The sequence below is a fragment of the Ochlerotatus camptorhynchus genome, unplaced genomic scaffold, assembly GCF_037179485.1.
Source record: "Ochlerotatus camptorhynchus isolate MF236.1 unplaced genomic scaffold, CSIRO-AGI_Acam_v1.1 ptg000142l, whole genome shotgun sequence".
Lineage (NCBI taxonomy): Eukaryota > Metazoa > Arthropoda > Insecta > Diptera > Culicidae > Ochlerotatus > Ochlerotatus camptorhynchus.
In genome coordinates, this window is record NW_027040632.1 from 971,441 (window position 1) to 993,066 (window position 21,626).

Here is a 21,626-nt window from a genome sequence, read left to right on the forward strand (position 1 = left end):
GGCAATTTCCCGGATGTTTTTCCAACTTGTCTTAGAACTTTCATCGACCTTCATTCAGGAGAGCTTCTTTCGTCTTTCTTTGGATGTTTGTTTGGCTTCGTTCCGGAATTTTCCGATCATTGTACAAAAGCTAAAATTTTGCTTTGATTAACGGCTTTCTCAGTCTTAAAAACTGCAACAACTACGATGTAATCTGCTGGACATTTCGGCCAAGGGTTGTGGCCTTTTTCAAGTGAAAATATTGTTTGTAGTAATTGTCAATAGTTTAGTCGTTATTGTGGCTGATTTTCCATATTTTGGTTTCATTTAATGATATTTTATTGAAAAAAAAACTATTTTCTCTCAACTTTGATCACCACTTGAGAACAACGATAATTTTAAAAATTAAATTAAAAAAAAAGAAGACTGTTTTAAGACTGAGGAAGCCGTTAAACATAGCCATTCCCTTCAAGTCCACGTCGTCACCATCGTTAAAATTTTCGCTTTCAAAAACGGCAAAAATATATAGTTAATTAAATTGTTAATACCGATAAATACCGATTTTTCAATACCTTTGATACCGATAAGCTTTAAAACAATCTGGCAACGCTGGGTAGGATCCTCACCGGTGTTTGCTTGCCTGCCATCGACAGCGCATCAGCTTCTACAAGTGTTCTCTGAGCGGCACTGCTTTTCGCCAGAGACATCATACTCTCTCCATTTTTCCGATCGTTGGACTATCTTACCTGTCGTGACGCTTTCCGGCCATTTTCAAAATTGCTGCTTGCAGTGAATGCACGACCAATCGCGCGGTAACTATCGCCAACAGAATGACGAACTCCAATGTTCGTCGGATTATCGGATCACACGAGAGAACCAACATTTATCTGATCGACAGGTCCTCTCTTTCTCACCTTTGTTTCACGACCCGTGACTTCTATACCTTTCTTGCTTCAATGAATCGTAGAGTGTCATACGCTATCGCTTTCGCTACCTTTCTTGAGAAGCTCTCTCGTGAACCAAGTCCACTACCGCTGATTGTCATGATCGGGTTTCCGCATTCCCCTCTCAACCAACAGGCGCTGACAAATCCCGAATACTATAGACTGTCTAGTTATAGACATGCGGATGCAAAATCCGTAGATCTGGCAACTGAAAATATACCACCATAAATTTGCCAGCACTGGAAAAAGTTCAATCACCTCATGACTCAAAGCAAAAGTCAAAACAAACCGATTTCGGCAGCAGCTTGTTTGTTGATGTTTACTTCCTCATTCGTTTTTCACCTGTTTCCGTCGGCTAATGTCCCAAAAATGAAGTGCTTTTTTCCACATTGTGAAAATGAGTCCCGAAGCGAGCTCCAAAACGTGGCATTTTTTCGATTTCCGGTGAAAAAATCTGATCGCGAGTTGTGGCTTGGATTCTGCGGGTTGACTGCTGCTTTCAGACTCTCTGATAGTCACCGTTTGTGTAGTGTAAGTTTTTTTAAATAAAATTTCAAAGATTGAGTGGTATATTTATAAAAATTTTCCCTTTCAGCTGCATTTTAAAGAGGAGGATTTGTATAGAGACACAGCTGGAAAGATCCGGAAAATCAATGGTGCTGTTCCGTGGTTTCTAGCCGTCTCTCAGTTAAGTTCAGTTCCAGAACCGAAAACGCTATGCACTGATACATAAGCTTCAGATTATGGCGAGGTGGAATACCTGGATGAAAGCTTCTGGAATTTCGACTCGGTCGATGCTCTTAACACGGATCAAGCGAATTCAAATCTGTCCACGCAACGTGAAGAATTTTGTGAAGCTGCTGTTGACCTAAACGGATCGGATGCCGAAAATTCAAATCCGCTAACACAGGAAAAGGCTTCGTCGTGCTATGAATGTTTTAACGCTGTTGAGTAAGTTTTTAATTATTAATTTTTGTGGGGTTTTATTTTGATCTATTGATTTTTTTTTTCAATTAAGATTGACCGGTACAAAAACCGAAAACCAGGACCTAAAAAGAAAACTAGAAGACTATGAGGACCAGTTGTCAAAAATTAAAAGCGTCGTGAACGATGACCAATACTCCTTAATGACCGGGTTGAAGAAGATTGCCAAATGGTCAGACGACAGCGTAACTGAATGATTCAGGACCAGATTTATTTGTGGTTCTACAGCATACGAGGTAGAGCGTAAAAAACGCTTTTTGCCTAGTACACGAACCCTCCAGGAGAAACTTCAAAACATACACTTCGACCATGGCTGCTTTGATGAAGTTTTGAAACTTCTACAGCACAAGGTGAAAAGCATGTCTGAAATGGACAAATACGCTGCTATTGTCTTCGACGAAATGGCTATTCAGCCTGGCTCGAACTACTGTTCTAACTTGAAAAAGTATGTTGGTCCTGTCACACTTTCCGGTAATACCCCGTTCACATTACAGCGTATATCACGTGATATACGCTGTCTTGCAATGAGCACTCATACATCAAGTTTTCACTGGAAATCCTATGTATGAGTGCTCATTGCAAGACAGCCTATATTACGTGATATTGGCTGTAATGTGAACGGGGTATAACGGTGAGCTAGCGAACCATCTATTGGTATTCATGCTAGTTGGTTTGAGTCGTTGGTTGTTGGTTCTTAAATCTACTTTAGGACCAAGCTTCATCCAAACCGTTTCAATAATTTTTCACATTCGAACACTTTTCTCTGGAAAATCGAGGTAAATTGTTCTCACTAACTGCGTAAGCTTTTATCAATTTCAAATTTAACTAAATAATACGTTTTACTTTCGAAACGTAATATTCCAAATAATTTTAATAAATCTATAATATCCTATATAACAATACTTCCCCCAACAAAAACGTGTGACATTTCTTCTGCTCGTTTGGATACACGCTCTGACAGTTCTTTTGGATACGTCAAACTGACATCTGCATGTCTATAACTAGACAGTCTATAGGTGTCAGTCCTTCAGGAAGTATTATCTTTATTCCATCTGCTTTTGGAGGAAGAATTTCCGACAAAGAAATCACAAAACATTCGGGATTCCTTTTGCAGCGATGGAACATTCCAATGCCAGCTATTGACCAGATCCTGGTTGTTTCAGCAGCACTAGTCAACTTGTGCCCAACTGTTGATCCTGCATGATGTTACTTAGTTTGGTATTTGTTAAGAGCGAGGTTAGGAGAACAAAAATTGCATTAGAGCGATTAACTATAACGACATATTCCCCCTTATTCTGCGCCGCGAGTGAGGTGAGATGACTCGCTGTCACTAGTGAGGTGACAAAAGTCACCGCGAGTGAGGTGACTCTCCGTGCAAATCAAATGGAGAGTCACCTCACTCGCGGTGACTTTTGTCACCTCACTAGTGACAGCGAGTCACCTCACCTCACTCGCGGCGCACGCTCACGCAAACCAACAGCATCGTCAGGAAGGGGAAAATTTCCCCTACCCGATGTTGCTGTTGTGTCGCGTGGGTGTACTTCAAGTAGTGAGTAAAGGGCCCGCAAACCATTTGTTTACAAATGGCTTTTGTGCCGTTTTCAAATGTTAGCACTGAATGGATGAAACTGGGTAACGGTTACTCAGATGATGACATTTGTCAACTGAGTAAACCTTACCCATTTCGATATAAACGAATAAACGCTCTAATGAATGCTTTGCATATACATTTTTTCGTCCGGGAAGAAAATTAAATTTGGTGTCGAATCCTTTAAACTGGTCCTCTCCAACTGCATACGGCGGTCTTATACCAACAATCAATACGAAACTAACGATTTTCAATTGGCTCACCACTTTAGTAGCCTATTGGTCCCAAGCAAACGATTAACGTACCCTATTCTAGTTGAAATTCTATTACTACACTATATTTGTTTTGATTCGCTATGAAAGTTTGACAGATAACATCAGGGGTGTGTGGATTCATGCAGAACATGCAGGGGTGAGTGAAATAGCTTGGGACTGCTTGGGACCGTTGTTCTGGTACTGAGTGAGCCGAAAATAATAATGAGTGGCCTTAGAGTTACCTCTATGCTTATACTACGGCTAGGCATTTTATATCCAGGCCAACCTCGCTCAAGGGGCCTGAGCTTCATCCGTTTGAAGTTCACCATCTCATCGCGAATCTTCTTGAGCTTGGCTTCCCGCTCCTTATATTCCGGAATCTGCTGCTGTTGGACAAGCTCGCGACCTCGAATAATCGGCGCTGACAATCCTGGCCATACAATGTTGGCCTTACCGAAACCCGGCACCTGTCCTTTGTTCATATCCTTGGGAGTAATACGTCCGGATCCCTTGCCTCGTCTTCGTTTCTTGCTGGCACTACTAACCGAAATGATTTATATCAGAACCATTTACCCAAAATCTGGGTACACGGTTAGAAAAAAGTACCCAAAATTAAGTTCTTTTCACTCATCTCGGCACTATAGTGCAGGAACCCAAAAGTAGGTAAAGCGGGTCAAAGTTATTTTCATTTACTTGTATGCAGTTCGTATGGAATTTTCCACTAGCTTTTTAACCAAAAGTAAGTTAGTTGTACCCAACAGTAGGTAAATATTATTATACCCAACGTTGGGTTCCCACACTTTACTACCCTTGTTGGGTGGTTTTGCTCCTCTGTTTTTGACAACATTAGAAGGAGAAAAGGAGACAAACTAGTCAAAAGTAGGTAAAAGTGAACTTTCCGTTGGGTACTTTTTTCTTACCGTGTAGATCTCACTCATCAGAGAAAAACCAGTTTACTCATTTTTTGACAACTCCATACAGCATGCAAAAATAAGTGCGATCCACCCAGTCACTGAGTATACACCGACTCTAGTACAAAACAACGTAAATATTTACCTTTTTTAACAAAACCCAGGTAATCATGAAGTTTGATTATTGAAAACAATTTGAATGAAGAAATGAGACCAACTGCTGCCATGATTACCTGAGATTTGTCAAATATTGTAAATATTAACATCGATTGTATCGACGAATATGTGAGATCTCGAAAATCTCCAAGTTCTTAAAATATTTTCCAAGCCCATTCCAAACCATTAATCTTAAAATTTATCGGAGTACCTGAGTTTAGAAAAGTATCCAAGCTTAAAATCAGGATTTTGTTTGGAGTCCACAATTTATATTTCTTTGAATGAAATCTAAAAAAATAGAATAAAGACAGGATGTCTGAATGTAATCGACTTTCTATTTCGTTAATAATTCAGCTGCGAACACATTCCTTGATTCATGTGCCATTCTGGATGCTAGATGAGAACCTCCTTTATTAAACTATGTGGCAGAAATAGCGCAAAATCTGTTTATAAAGCTGTGGCTATCAAAAGAGAACGTCGATGAAAAGAATCGATCAAAGTCACTTACACCCCTTTCCTTCTAACCCCCTCAATTCTATATTGAACTGCAAAAGCTTTACAAAATTAAAATCCTGATTTCAATATCCCTTCTCAGACAAAGGTCTTGAAAATTCTCAAAGTTCAATCTTTCACTTTTCAAAATTCGACCTGATGACCCATTCGGCCTAATGGCGTTCGGCCAAGTACGCTACAGTCAATTCAGTGCCAACATTTCAAAGGGGCGTAATTACATTTGTAAACAATGGCTTTAGCCGTCAATTTCTCGCAAATAAAAGCTTGCACCAACCGGTAGAAGAATGTTTCCTCTACCAGCTAGCATTGTTAATTTGGATAAGTGAGCTTTTATTTACGAGAAATCGACGGCTAAAGCCACTGTTTAAAAAAGCAATTACGCCTCTTTGAAATGTTGGCACTGAATTGTAAAAACTGATATGAAATTTTTCATAAGAAACAAAAATGCAGAGGATGTAAAAAATCCACAAGACGACGACTTCATTTTTAGTTGGGGTTAATCATCTCAGATACAACTATTGAAGAGTTAATTATCTCAGATACATTAACACCAACTCATGTCAGATGGAACAAGCTCGGCATAGATTTATGAAGTTCACAGATCAAAGCTTCTGCACTCGCTTCGAGTGGATAATACCCACCACCGCCCAAGATTTCCAACACCCACATATCTCTCTCTGAACGCAAGTGCCTCAGCCCTCAACAGCTCCCTGGAAATCCAAAAATAAACGCAAGCATAAACTTACCTACTTTTCATCTGCAGTTGAACCACCCAGTGAACGGAGCATGTCGATCAACTTCAATTCCGCGCTCCGAAATTGAGTTTAATTTTCCCGTACACTTAACCCCGCGATGGTTTCCGATTTAAATTAACACACCAATTGATGGTTCATCACACCACCGTTTAAATATTCTTCGAGCGCTTCATTTCCACAAAATCATCAAAACCACTTAAAGCAAGTTTAAAGCATCTATCACAAACACAAAAAAAAACCGTTGAATATCCACTTGGCATCAATCCTCCTTCGTCACAGTGATGAACCACTTGGTGCAAAGGATCCCCATTCAATTCCAAAATGCGACCATATCCTTCAGAACCTCTGCCGATTCAAACTTGATTGCACCCACACGACGGGCGCGTGCTGGTTAGGCTTTCTTCCGACCAGCCGGAATGCCTTTCACTTTCACTTACCAGCTTTACATCGTACACCGATGGTGTGTCGATGGAAGTGGCCTAAATTTCTTGGGCGAGCACATATATCCGGTTGTTCGTTCCGTTCCGTTCCGTTCGATTGGAAATCCGCGACCAGACTGACAGTTCCGGCCTCCGAGATCAAAGTAATAAACTCAAACTCATATCGAACGTCGTGGCTGTTGAATCCCTATAGATGTACTGCGCAGGTCCAGTGGCCGGTGTCGGCACGACGAAGAACCACGTGTCGCTCGGCCCGAAGGTTTGTTTGATAACAGATGCTGCCTTCTGTTCGGGTTTCTGTTGTTGCCGGCTGCCCCAGAGTGTCCTACTCCCCAATGCAATTAAAGGCGATCCCGAGAAGTGCGAGGGTGGCGAGGGAGTTTAGTCACGTGTTGGTTGATTCCTCCCGGTTTCGCTCTTTCTCTCTCCGCGGTAGGACTAAATGGAAGCGCTGCTGCAGAATGGTCGAAAAGCGGCGCTGCGAAACTGCTTTTGAAAGGGCGGTTTGTTTATAGGCTGTGGACCATTTGCCCAGTTAAAAGTGACATTTCGAAAGTTATTATTTATGTTCTAAAATCCCTGTACCCCGATCGATGGGTTTTCGAGCAGAACTCAGTCAAAATTTAACTTCTTGTCTGTCGATAATAACCACGCTTGGATAGCAGGGTTAATCGATAACTTTCCATCTGTCCAATTTTAATCAAAAGTTAAAAAATCCGTTTCCCCGGAATGATGTATTTTGCGGGTAATTTGGAAATCACTGTTAATTACCGATCGTGCAAAAACTATCGGTATCGTAAGGGCATCTTTAGTTAGCGGTGCACCGCGGTGGTCTGATTTATGTCACATTTGAAGCAGAAATAGATCAAACTGTGGGCACGCAGCGGTTGGTCTATAATTGGCCGTTCTGCTTCAAACGTCATAACCTACTGACTCCCTGATTTTGTACACGGTTTTTTTTTATCAGGGCAACTACCACGACAGCAATGTCTCCTCAAATTGTTTCCAAATTGGTCATGGACAACAACAGCTGCTCTTTTTGCAGTATTAGCAGCTGCGACACGTAGTCCAATCCGTCAAGTGATGCTGTCATAATCTGGACGAATGCTTTCCAAGAAGTTCATTCTACTTTCGCATTTCTATTAGAACTTCTCCCCAAGGATCTTCCTTCTGGTACTGCATTTTAGCTCTTTTTGCCCAATTGGCCTTGAGCAATGTTGCTTATTCCAATCCTGAACAACACGGTCTGCAGTCCACCGATGACGGCATACTTTACAACACCGGTTCTGAATATACTGCACCGAATCGTAGCTGCCACGTTTCTGAAACTGTCAGCCCAGAACGCATTGCCCCAAGGAAGCCCCTACGCCTCTCAACGCAGTCGTGTTTACTGATTCCTGCCACCGTAGCCGTTCTGGCCGTGTGGTTGAGTACGGTGAAGGGGTCTTCCAACCTTCGATTTCAGGCCTCGCCTGATCAGCCTCCACGTTCGAACTTCGCCTTTCCGATTGTCGACCAATGTCATCCGATGGACTTGTGGTGTATTATCAAAATGTTCGTGGCCTGTGAACTAAGATTGACAACTTATTCTTGACTGCTGTTGAGTCCAACTACAATGCAATAGTTCTTACCAAGACCTGGCTAGATGACCGAATTCACTCAGCACAATTCGCAATGACCGTAACCGGATGAACAGTGCCAAATCACGTGGTGGTGGCGTCTTGATTGCGGTTTCCAAACGACTGAACTGCTGCCTCGATTCTGCTCCGGTCAGTACTTCTCTTGAGCAGTACTCCTCCTGACCGTAAATCTAATTTGAGCTGCGTTGAGAACCATACCAGTTCCATTGGTGCTGTATTGTCCCGATTACATCACAACGATCTAGCTCTGCTATTTGGCGCCTACAACCAGTCTGGGATTGTTTGGAATATTTCCGCGAATGGTTTTTTTATCTAGTTCGTTTATTTGGGAGGCTCAATCGCGTTAGCTTTACGGAGCCGATAATTCATTGTTCACTGTGTGTAACAAAATTCACTTAATTCTATGTCTAGTAGGAGTTGGGCCGATTACTCGCGGCTTACTCGAGGTTAGAAGGGTACATTTTCGAAGGATAGGATCAGGGGAGGAGCTTGGGGTAGGGTTTCGTTGTCTCATCAGAGCGTTGTCGCCAGTATGAACGGTAGTGCTGTTCTAGCTTCGTCCGGAGTTCGACCGGCTATGGTGGGTGACCAGTGGGCGACGATGAGACTCATCGAGACGGGGGGACAAGACAAACAAAAACTAATAAAGAGAGACAAAAGACAAAAGGAATTAAATTCTTATACTAGACATTTGAAGAAAAACATAAACGGACTGCATATAGCAGAGATCACGGGTTGCCAACACGTCTCTGATAGGAACATAGGGTTGTCTTCCTTGGGCCTCGAGGGTATTCAAAAGTCGCTCTCTGGCGGCGTCATTATCCGTACATTGCCAAACTGCGTGTTCGATGTCATCGTAACCGTTTCCACACCGACAGATGTTGCTGTCCACGAGGTTTATTCTATTGAGATGAGCATCTAGCGAGTAGTGGTTGGACATAAGTCTACTCATCACGCGAATGAAGTCACGACTTAAGCCCAAGCCTTTAAACCACGCTCTCGAAGAAACATTAGGAATAATTGAATGTAACCACCGTCCAAGATTTCCAGTGTCCCAATCGGTTTGCCAACTCGAAAGGGTACTCTGACGCACTAAATGGTAAAATTCATCGTGTGAAATTTGCCTGTCATAAAATTCGCCTTCCTGCGCGCCCACCTTTGCGAGAGAGTCCGCCTTCTCATTGCCTGGGATTGAGCAATGTGAGGGGACCCATACAAAGGTAATCATATATGATCTTTCGACCAGCACACACATCTGCTCCCTTACCTTTGAAAGGAAATAAGATGAGTGCCTACCTTGTTTCATCGACCGAATAGCCTCAATCGAACTGAGACTATCCGTGAAGATGAAGTAATGGTCTGCGGGCATGTTGGAAATCATCCCCAATGCGAAGTTGATTGCTGCCAGCTCAGCAACAAAAACGGAACAAGGTTCCTGAAGTTTGCGGAAGGCGCTAGAGTTTTCATTGAAGACACCGAAGCCAGTGGATCCATTGAGACGGGACCCGTCTGTAAAATATCTTTTCATGCAATTGACTTGTTGGTACTTTTCAGTAAAAATACGTGGGATAATAATAGGTCGAAGTTGATCGGGAATCCCATGAGTTGCTTGTTTCATGGTCAGATCATATTCAATTGAGGAACTGCGATTGGTGAAGTGAACACGGTCTGGAGTATAACAAGGAAGACACATATCTGATGATATGTAATGGTGGTAGATTCTCATAAATCGAGATTGTGTGTTCAGCCCAAGAATTTCTTCAAAATTTTCAATTATAAGTGTGTTCGTCACTCCGCATTTGATTAGTATTCTGAGAGAGAGCTCCCAGAAACGGTTCTGGAGGGGTGTTACTCCTGCCAGAACCTCGAGACTCATGTTATGCGTTGAGTGCATACAGCCTAGAGCAATACGCAGACAACGATATTGAATTCGTTCCAATTTTATTAGGTGACTTTTTCTTGCCGAGAGAAAGCAGAAAGAGCCATCAGGCATGGAAAATCATTTGCATTCATTTCGTGCATTCATTAACATTCATTTGTCCCAAACTTTTTTCAACAACTGAATTCCGCAAAATAATGTATGAAGTTTTTGTAGGTATTTTTGTTAACTACAACTTTAGTCAACAACTCAAATCCGTATCTCTTATACATGTCGAACCAGAGCAAACAGAAGCCACTACTGTTTATCAGTGAATGTATTTTACATTCACTGAAAAACAGTAACAAGTTCTGCCCGCTCTAGTTAGTGATGCATAAGACATACAGATTTGAGTAATGGCCAAAAGTTGTAGTTAATAGCAAAACCTACAAAAGCTCTATACATCATTTTGTGGAAGGCTGTTGACGAAAAAAGTTAGAGACAAATGAATGTAAATGAATGCATGAAATGAATGTTAATGATTTTCCATGCCTGAGAGCCATACTCTAGAACAGAGAGAATAGTTGTTTTATAAAGCGTTATGAGGTCTCCCGGATGAGCACCGCACCATGTGCCGCAAATTGAACGGAGAAAGTTGATCCTCTGCTGACATTTTTGCTTCAAGTACGTAATATGAGCATTCCAAGTGCACTTTGAATCAAACCAGACCCCAAGGTACTTGAAAGACAATGATTGGGTAATGTTTCTGCCCAAAAGATTAAGCTGCATTTGGGCTGGGTACCGCTTTCGAGTAAACACTACCAGTTCAGTTTTCTGCGGCGAGAATTCGATCCCTAGATTCATAGCCCAAGAAGACAAGTTATCTAAGGAATTTTGCAATGGTCCTTGCAAGTCCACGGCATGTGGACCTCTTACGGAAACCACACCGTCATCTGCAAGTTGTCTTAGCGTGCATTGTTCTGCCAAACAGTTGTCGATATCTTTGACGTAAAAGTTATAAAGAAGAGGGCTGAGACATGAGCCTTGGGGCAGGCCCATGTAGCTAATTCTGGAAGTTGTCAGTTGTCCAAGGGAAAAGTTCATTTGCTTTTCTGACAACAAATTGTACAAGAAATTATTTAAAATTCCAGAAAGTCCACATCTGTGCAGATTGTCTGACAGAATTTCAATGGAAACTGAATCAAAAGCCCCCTTAATATCCAAGAATACTGAAGCCAATTGCTCCTTGTGCGCAAAGGCCAGTTGAATATCTGTGGAAAGCAGCGCTAGACAATCGTTTGTTCCTTTGCTCTTGCGGAACCCAAACTGTGTATTTGATAGCAAGTTATTTGATTCGACCCAGTGATCGAGTCTCCGAAGGATCATTTTCTCCAACAATTTCCTAATGCACGAAAGCATAGCAATCGGACGGTATGAGTTATGGTCAGACGCTGATTTGCCAGGTTTTTTAATGGCTATTACTTTGACCTGTCTCCATTCAGGCGGTACAATGTTGTTTTCTAGCAAGGAATTGAATAAATCTAGCAAGCGTCTTTTAGCGATACCTGGGAGATTTTTCAGAAGATTGAATTTAATCATATCGCTTCCCGGTGAGGAGTTGTTCGATGAAAGAAGAGCCTTAGAGAAATCCAGCATTGAGAATGGTCTATCCAGAGAGCCGCCGCTAGGAGACGCTTCTCGAAGAATATTTTGTGCTGGAACTGAGTCCGGACAGACCTTTTTAGCGAAATCGAATATCCATCGGTTGGAGTATTCTTCACTCTCATTGAAAGATGAGCGGTTACGCATGTTGCGAGCCACCCTCCACAAGGTGTTCATTGAGGTTTCTCGTGAGAGTCCCTCGACGAAATTGCGCCAATAACCGCGTTTTTTTGCTTTGATTAATTGTTTCAGCTTTGTCTCAAGCTTTGAATATTCCTCGAAGTAAGTGGAGGTTTTGTGTCTACGAAAAGCTTTGAAAGCATCAGATTTTTCTACATACAATTTTGTGCATTCTTCGTCCCAACCAGGTGTGGCTGGTCTCCTTTTAAAGGGTGCACTTGGAACTTTTCTTTTTTGTGCTTCTAGTGAGCTTTTGTAAATCAAATCGGCTAGGAATCGATATTCTTCCAATGGTGGAAGCGCATCTATTGATTCGACACCGATTGTCACCGCCGTTGCATATTTCTGCCAGTCGATGTTCCTTGTAAGATCAAATGGAACCCGAGATGGTTCTGCAGAGTGAGGGCCACACTTTATTGAAATGATGATTGGCAAATGATCGCTACCATGGGGATCATTGATAACCTTCCACTGACAATCCAATGATAGCGATCTTGAACACAAAGATAGGTCGAGTCGGCTTTCTCGAGCCGGAGGTTTTGCTATACGTGTCGCTTCACCAGTGTTCAAAATAGTCAAATTGAAATCGTCACATAAATCGTAAAAAATAGCCGCTCTATTGTCGTCATATAGATCGCCCCACCCAGTACCATGGGAGTTCATATCACCCAGAATTAATACTGGGGATGGAAGAATCGAAACTAGATTCCAGAGTTGACTACGGCTAATGGAGGTTCTTGGTGGAACGTATACTGAAGCTATGCAAAGATCTTTGTTCTTCACATTTATTTGGCAAGCGACGATTTCGACGCCTGATAGAGCAGGAAGGGAAATTTTGTAGAAAGGGTAGCACTTTTTGATCCCTAAAAGTACTCCGCCATAAGAATCGTCTCTATCCAGGCGTATAATGTTAAAATCGTGGAAGTTGAGTTCTTTATCGGAAGAAAGCCACGTTTCACAGAGAGCAAATATATCACAATCAGAATTGTGAAGTAAAAATTTGAACGAGTCTAGTTTAGGCACTAGACTACGGCAGTTCCACTGTAGCACAGTGATCATATCTTCAACCTCGTTCGACGAATTATCCATCGAAAGATATGATTGATGCAAGGAGGGGCCATGAAACAGTCAATTGCTTAAGATATGATTCTAGTGTTGGAAGCAAGGCAGAAACTAAGCTTCTAAGAGGGTCTTGTATGTTGAACATATTTATTATGAATTCCACAATGTCCGAAAAAGCTAGCAAACCGCGTTCGGACTTGGATTTCTTTTGAGAAGTTTGAGGAGCAGCTTTTTTGTTTTTCTTTTCTTTGTTGGGTAATGGCGGAAAATCCTTACTGCAGCCAGGAAGTGGAGCAGTAGGAGCCTTCGATTTAATTTTTTCAGCCCCATTACCCTGGGAATTTTGCAATCCTCTGGGAGTGACTTTAGTTTTCTTACGGCGCACTTTCGGGGAGGAGCATTTTCGTTTTGAGGATCCGTTCGTTTTCAAAGGTGCGTGTACCACCGTAGAGTCACCCTCATCGGATGAGTCAGAGTCCGATTCTTCAACTGACAAAACCGAAAATTGGTTTGCATCTTGGACGGCTGATGCAGCCTTCAACATTTGAGCATATGTCTGCTTGGAGCGTCCAGAGATTGAACGCTGCACTTTATCGGAGTGCTGCTTGTACATCGGGCACTCCTGCAAGGGGTGAGGATTCTCGCGAGGGGGGCGACTCTATCTACGATGCAGAAAAGATTGTGTTTTGATGTGACTAGCTGCACGCACGCTGAGTAGATAGAAGGAAGATTTATGTCGATTTTCAAGATTTCCTACAAAAAGATTAAGCACGATGCAAGTAGATGCGAGAAATTAAAGATGATTTTTCGAAGATTGATTTGCTAGTGTGAGATTTTTTGAGCATCTAGAATTGAGATTTAGATGTGTCGCCCCCCTCGGATTCTCGCCACAATAAGCGCATTTTACTGATTCTTTGTGGCAAGAATCCTCTTTGTGGTTTTCACCACATTTGCCACAACGAGTTTTGTTGCCGCAATGGCTGGCTGAGTGTCCCAGCCTTTTGCAGTTGGTACAATTATATACCCTCTGTACAAACAACCGCACCGGAAAAAAAGCACCATCAACTTTGACAAAGTTTGGGAGAGCTGAACCAGCGAAAGTCACCCGAAACGAGTCTGAATGCTGATAAACTTTCTTGTCATCTTGCAAAGATACTGAATGCAGTTGCCTAACATCCAGTATCTGTACCTGCTGACAGATTTTCGAGTTTTTGAAGCAACCCGATGCTCGTTTTAAATCCTCGACACTCAGACTCGCGTCGGAGACCACACCTTCTATCCCCACATCTCGAGAAGGGATGTAGATGTTGTACTCAACACTAAACAGCTCATGTTCAGCAATTTTATTTGCCACATCATAAGTCGGTGCTTCTACACGCAGTTTATTGAATCTCTCCTTATGTACCAAGATTCCCGGATACTTCCGCAGCAAGTCTCTCGAAATGTCGAGAGTTTTCAAAGGTTTATTTTTAGGCCGAAAAAAGACAACCCATGGTCCTTTCGAAGACGGTTGATAGTATCTAGTTCGCGCAACGTAGGTATCTGAAGACGCCATAAGTGTTGCGCAAACGCGGTGCACAACCGCTTAAAAAGGAAAAAAAAAATACTTCAAAAAACCTTCACCAATTAATCTACTTAACTACTAGTTGTTAATATTTTGTTGCCCAGTGTATGAACAACCAAACAAAACAAAAACAAAATTATCAAAAAAAAAAAAAAAAAAAAGAAAAAAGAAAAACTTTTCACTAGTTGCAAGAAGTTGCACCACTATAGCCTTCACAACCCTATCAGGGGAGAGAGCAAAGCCACGCGCAAAATTGAATAACAAAAGCGCGGCAATGGGCTAGAGAAGACTATTGTATAGTAGGTATACTTAGGCTGTGAACCATTTGCCGAGTTAAATTTAACTCGTGGTTAAAAGTGACATTTCGAAAGTTATTTTCTATGTTCGAAAATCCCTGTGCTGTCGATCGACCGGTTTTCGAGCCACGGTTGTCAAAATTTAACTTCTTGTCTGTCAGAAATAACCATGCTCGGATAGCAGGGTTAATCGATAACTTTCCATCTGTCAAATTTTAACCAAAAGTTAAAATAATCCACCAAATGGTTCAGAGCCTTAACACCGGCCGGTGCCGGCTGTGTGAGCTGGTGCAGCCACTCCGTTTGCTGCTTTGTTGTTGTTGCTTGCTGCTTTGGAGTGGTGATGAGATGATGACGGTGAGATGATAGTCCACCTATAGCGTCGCTAAAGGTGGCTACTTCCTCTGCTGACTGCGGTTGCCTTGGGCACTGAACTTCGTCCACGGTAGGTAAAACGCGCGATATAAAAAACCACTATGGTGGGAAAAAGCTCCACCGGCTACGAAACCAATACCCGCAACGGAGACACGAACAAACTACGTCCGGCTACTTCAAGCTATCGGCGAGGAATGAATTCCGCGAATGGTTGGATGATATTCTTCGGTCGTACATGCCTGCTTCCTGCTGTGCTCTTTTGGATGGTTTCTTTCAGCCTGCATGGTTTAAGGGGGTATTCCCGATCTTTTTTTTCAAAAAATCAAATTTTTTTTTTCACGTTTTTTTGTACTTTAGACTATATACTTTCATCCCCCCAAGCCGTTTTCCGATCAGCGAATTCGGTGGCCAGGCATAGCTGACTAATGGTAAGAACCCCCAAATGGTTTTAACTAAAGTCAAAACTTTAAACGCGTTTTTCTCGAAACCACATTTTTTTATCGGGCGAAGATTTTTCTCAGAAACTATAAGAGATATTGACTTGAATCTTTGCGCAATTTGTTCCTTATTAAATTCTTTGGAGCTTCTCCCACTTTCAGCCAAAAATATTAACATTTAACATTGTTTGAAGCACCTTAAAGCTGCAAAAAAGCGGGCTAAAAATCGCCTGTTTTTTCATATGGCCGCCATTTTGTTAATTTGCAAGATTTTTTGCTGCCAACGGGAGAAGCTCCAGAGAATCTTATGCAGATTATTAATTTCATCACGAAATCTGTTTCAGATGAAGCCGTTCCAGAGAAAAGTCTTCGCTCGTCCAGGCGTTTGCGGCGAACAGAGGTCTGTTTGCCGCCATTTTGTGACGTCAATAATGTCTTTTTTATGTCGAAAAAAATTTATTTGTAAACTTTAATGTTCAATAAACAAGAATTCCAAAGAGTTAGGCACATTACTATTCATTTTCCTTGAAAAAAAATTAATTGAAAAACAGGCCGAAAAAAGACAAAAGATTGGGAATACCCCCTTAATGCAAATTAATTCTGTACCAAACAGAAACTCTCGGCTGCTGGATCTTGTGCTGGTGAATGAAAGCGCCGCACTAGAGTGCAGTGTCGCCGAGACATCCGAGCCTCTGATACATCTAGACGCCGAACATCCAACGTTGGAAGCAATTTATCAATCTCTATGAAGACATCGTTGATGTACAAAGCCTGAACTTTCGTAGAACTGACATCATTGCATTGAATCACTCACTGGTACAGGTAGTTTGGCAGTCGCTTGACTTGTGCTTGTCGATTGATGAAGCCGTAAACTACTTCGACGAAGTTGTGAACCGATTAATAATGTATTGTGTGCCTCTGAGGAGACCTGCTCCAAAACCTGCATGGTCTAATGCTCGATTAAAACAAATACAGCCAGTCCCGTAATCCATTCACCAAGCGAACATTTTCGTTAGCAAGTATGTATGTACAGCCGTTTTCTATACGAGAAGTACTCACGTTTGTGAAGACAAAAAGGAATGAAGATGGACTACTGGTTGAGATTCATCTAAGCAATAAAAGAGCTGACCAACATGGTTTCCACCCCAAACGTTCGGTCTCAACAAAGCACGCTCGTTTCATTTCCCTATGCCTACGGAATATGGAGGCAGGAGCACAGGTGAACGTCGTATACACGTATCTCAAGGCTGCCTTCGACCGGGTTGATCATGCCATTCTACTTGCCAAACTGGAGAAACTCGGTGTCTCTCAAGGACTCACTCGTTGGTTTGAATCGTATCTTACCAATCGAGAGCTTTGTGTGAAAATCGGCACTGATCAATAGGAATATTTTTCAAACAACTCAGGTGATCCTCCAGGCAGCAATTTGGAACCGCTGCTATTCTCAGTATTCATTAACGAAATCGGTTTGATACTTCCAACTGGCTGCCGATCATTCTAGGCAGACGTTCGTGATCTAGGAATTACACTTGATTCTACTTTGATAGTTAAGTTACATTCAAGGGGTAATCAGCTCTGTGCCGAAACACAGCATGGCACACTGTTCGGCATTTGGCGGTTCATTCGAAAAAAACTAGTAATCTGTAAATCTGTAATCTAGTAAAACTCAGTCATCCGATTCCCAGCAAAAATTCCAGCGGCTCAAGTCTTCATCCAGAACAGCTTATATTCGAGCTTCACTTCAATCAAGTTTAATCAAGTGGCCGGTTGAGAGGATCTTGTCAATATGGAAGTCAAGACGGCTGAAACGGGTTACCTCCAGCTACGGTTGGTCAAAAGCCTGGAAGATCTGGTCATCCCAATATGTCGGTACAGTTCGGAATGCGGTCAGCGAAGTCGTTGAGTCTTCCTATGGTGCCTATGGATCCCGCGACCATGAAAATCAATAAAACCTGAAGACATTGAACATCATTTTATGCACGTTCCCAGTACGTATCATTGTTGGGACACAAATCAAAATTAAACTGGCTGCGGAGTAAATTTTGAAGAAATCTGACCATAGAAGACAAGTTTTGCCTACGCTGGGGCAGGGTAATGCTATGAAAATTATAAGCTTGTCAAACTGGGGTTCACCGACCGAAACATGCCCGGCGGTTGCCATTGATGGCAAAATTGAAAGGCCAGACAATCTCATCAATATCAAGCAAATGGATCCCCTATGGATGAACATCGATAAACTCTCACATTCTCGCCCACATGCTTTCACCAAAGGTCACCCACTGGAGGCTTTTCCAGAAAACATTTCTTCATTTTGGACTAAATATTTTGTACTGTCTTGGGTATCCGATCTCGAAGCGTACAACGGAGAATCACAGTAGGAAAGCTTATCCCCCCAGATTCAAATACCGATCTTGCCGAGGATCACCGATATGGAAATTTTCACATTTTCCTCTGCGTTTTCTCTCGGTTATTCTTGCCAGTCTCAATTGGTATGGGCTTTGATGGGATATCCACTTTATAGGGATGTCCATATCATTTTGAAAGAAGTCTCAGTACTGCTGTGGGATGCCGAAACATATTAACACCACATATTCCATCAGACCTGGATCGGTGTACGATAGCCTTAGCGCAATAGTTTAGGATTTATAGGAACAGATCATTGCTGTTAGAAATGCAATTACATTTTATTCTAATCCACTAGCACATCCCCGTCACCAGATCCGGTTATTTTGCAGATACATCTCTGTCATCATCCTTCTGTTGCACTAGCTCGTATCAAGGAACTCCGAGTTTGCTTGAACACCGTACAAGTTTGATGGATTCCACTCCCTCTTCCTCTTCTTCTTTAACCTCACCATCCGCTAACGCTCTAATTAGAATGAAGGGAAGCTGATTGCTTGCCGTGATCCATCAGAGGTTGTTGGTGGGGTTGCCAAACTCATGGAATATTGACACCTTGATAGGCACGTTCGGTATAACGCTTGGCAGAGTTTTCGGCACAGCTCAATCACTCGGCACAGATTTAGGTGTGCAGAGTTGAATTCTCCTTGGCTACATTACACGGATATCATAGCCAAAGCTAACAGGCAGCTCGGATTCATCTTTCAGATCTCTGATGAGTTTCGGGATCCTACCTGCCTGACAGCTCTAGAATTATGAACACAGAATTAGCGTTCTTTCCGGGTGGTGAGCGAGCCTGAAGAAGAAGAAGATTATACAGTATGCGTGGTACCATACACTCAAAAAATATATCACATATCTAATGGATGAAATCCATGTGAATCTCACATAGCTTTCCTGTGATCACATAGCAAAATCCCACCACAAAATCATATGAATATTATGAGGCCGATGAAATTCATTTGCAAGATCACATAAATTTAATGGCATCGCATGAATGTTATGTGAAATTCATATTAATTCCGTTAATTTTGATTATGGATGAAAATCATGTGCATTTCCAATGGAAGCTACATGCAAACTTTTTTCGGTGTAGAGCCCCTTCTCGGAACGAGGGTATTGTTAATGGACCTGGTCTACGATACAAGGTTGGCTTCTATGATGATTGGTACCACATAAAAGGTAATTGACAATAATCATAACAAGATGAAATGCAAATTTATATGATAAGTAACAGGATCAACGATATTTAAACATGCGCATTCAATCTCGACCACTTCCAATTCTGCATGTCAACACCTTTGACTCTCCTTTCTCTTATCATTCACCTATGCATCTACGCTTCTATGGTAAAAATCAAATTAGTCCTCATTTATTTTCGGCAGATTTCAATCGACTCGCATATTTTTGTAGACGTTATGCTTATTATGCATATCTGATTATTACATTACATATTACTATAAATCAAAAATTCGGGATGTGGAGAGACCATCCCCAATTGAAGCGATTTGGATGGGGAGAGTGAAGATGTCAACTCGCTGTTGCTAACATTTCTTGGATAAAGGGCAGGCTCTTCTCCCCATTCATTGGGGCAACTTCCTGTTGGATGGCTCATTTTCTGACCAATCGACTGATCAAGTTGTTGGAAGGAGATTCTTAACTGTCCCAAGGTATTGACTCCATTCTTTTTGGCGATTTGCTGATGATTTCTTCTTCTTTTTCGCTTATTGCACAAGCTTATTGCTTATCGCATATTAGCTTATTGCGTGCTCTCAACTTACTGTTCTAGATGCACTTCCACAGTTATTAATTGAGAGCTTTTGATTGCTGATGACAATCAGAGGTTATTAAAAGCTTGATCAAGTTCAACAGTGAGGAGTGCCCCTGCCCCCTACAATGTGTGGTAGACCACTATCATCGTCATTACTAAGGCCATCGAGAACGACTCATGGAACTATGTGGAGCAGGTTTAGACAGCCATCAATCTGGGTGATCGCACACTATTTATATGCACTCTGTACATTCCACCTGTTCGAGTCCGGGACAATGAACTCATCGATACTCACTGTCGGTCAGTTTTCACAGTTATCGAAAGTGCCACTGCCAGGCGTTTCGTGGAGTCTTGGGCTAGGGATACCCGTGTGAACAGTGGATGGTCCAGGAACACCGATTTCATCAGCAGATGAGACGTTGATCATTCCTCCTAAAATTAAATTTAAATGGTTTGTAAATAAATATTAACGGTAATTTCTAATTCCCGGTTTCCCCGGAATTCTAGAACAGAAAAGCTCTAGAAGAGATGAAGCAGAATATCAAGGAATACAGACGCATATGTATAGCCCATATGTTCGTGATTTTTTTGCATTTGTCTACACCGTGTTATTCACTCTCCCATTCACCTCACTAATGACAGAGTCACGTGACCCGATTTCTTTGCCGAAATTTCTGCTTTTGTTAATAATACATTTCAAGACCAACAATTGAAAAGGCCTCAACTCCATTTTGTGAACAAACCTTGTCAGGCCATTTTGTCGTGAACAGCATTTTGGATGGCGAACAGCAGATGCCAACCAAGTGGCCCTCAACGCATCGATCCACCTCCCCAAATTCAACGGGGATTTCTCAAAGTGGTTGTCGTTTCGAGACACCTACACGTCGATGGTGCATTCGAATGCTGATATTCCCACTGTGGCAAAACTCCAATACCTCATCCAGTCACTCGTAGGCGAGGCACGCAAGCCGTTTTAGAGCGTGGACATCGAGGCCGATAACTACGCTGCCGTGTGAGATGCCCTGCTAAAAAGGTATGATAATCGTAGATTTTTGAAAAAGCAGCTTTTCCATAGTATCCACGACTTCCCATCGTTGAAAAGCTCAATCCATCTACTCTTCGTGCGTGGGAAGAAAAGACCAGCCAGCAAGACGACGCGACGTCAAGTACAACGACCTTGTTGAATTTCTGTACCAGCGTGTACGAATCCTGAAATCCGTAGCATCCGATCTGCTGCAACGCTCCCAGCCGGTTCAAGCAAAGGTGGCCGGCAACTTTCCTCCTCCAAAGAAGTACATTCAACCCAAGGTCGCTGCCAACGCTGCTGCATCTGATAGCAGGCCGAACTTGCCATCTGGTTTCACTTGTTCAGAACGACACTTCCTCTTTCAGTGTCAAGCTTTCGCCAAATTGCCCGTCAACCAGCGGAGGGAGCTGGTATTGCAACGAAAGTTGTGTTGGATCAGCTTCCGAACTGGTCATCAAGCCAGAAACTGCTCCTCGAAGTTCTCCTGCCGAACCTGTCGAGAACGGCACCATACGTTGCTGCATGATTCATCCCAGTCTGGTAAGAGTTCGTCCACCCCCGCCGTGATGTCAAATTCCCATGAAACGGCGCAAGTACCACCCATATTGGCTACCCCAGGACCGTCTACCTCATCCCAACAAATAAGCATGTCGGTTCAACCCCACGCCAGCACGGTTCTCCTTGAAACAGTCGTTCTTCAAATCGTCGACGATCACGGACATGTTTTTCAAGCCCGAGCTCTATTGGATTCCGCTTCGATGTCGCATTTCATGTCTAAGGATCTTGCGAATCTGCTCTCCAGCTCCCAATTCAAGGTTGATGTGTCCGTA

The 21,626-nt window shown here is 42.4% G+C and overlaps 1 protein-coding gene across 1 annotated transcript in view; it reads right to left on the reverse strand.

Moving 5' to 3' along the window:
* LOC135700800 (uncharacterized) overlaps nucleotides 1–6,574 on the reverse strand; it is a 296,750-nt gene extending 290,176 nt beyond the window's left edge. The window contains exon 1 of the mRNA XM_065221449.1: nucleotides 6,076–6,574. The gene's annotated coding sequence lies outside the window, so the exon portion shown is untranslated. The remainder of the gene's footprint in view (nucleotides 1–6,075) is intronic.
* Between the last annotated feature and the right edge of the window lie 15,052 nt (nucleotides 6,575–21,626).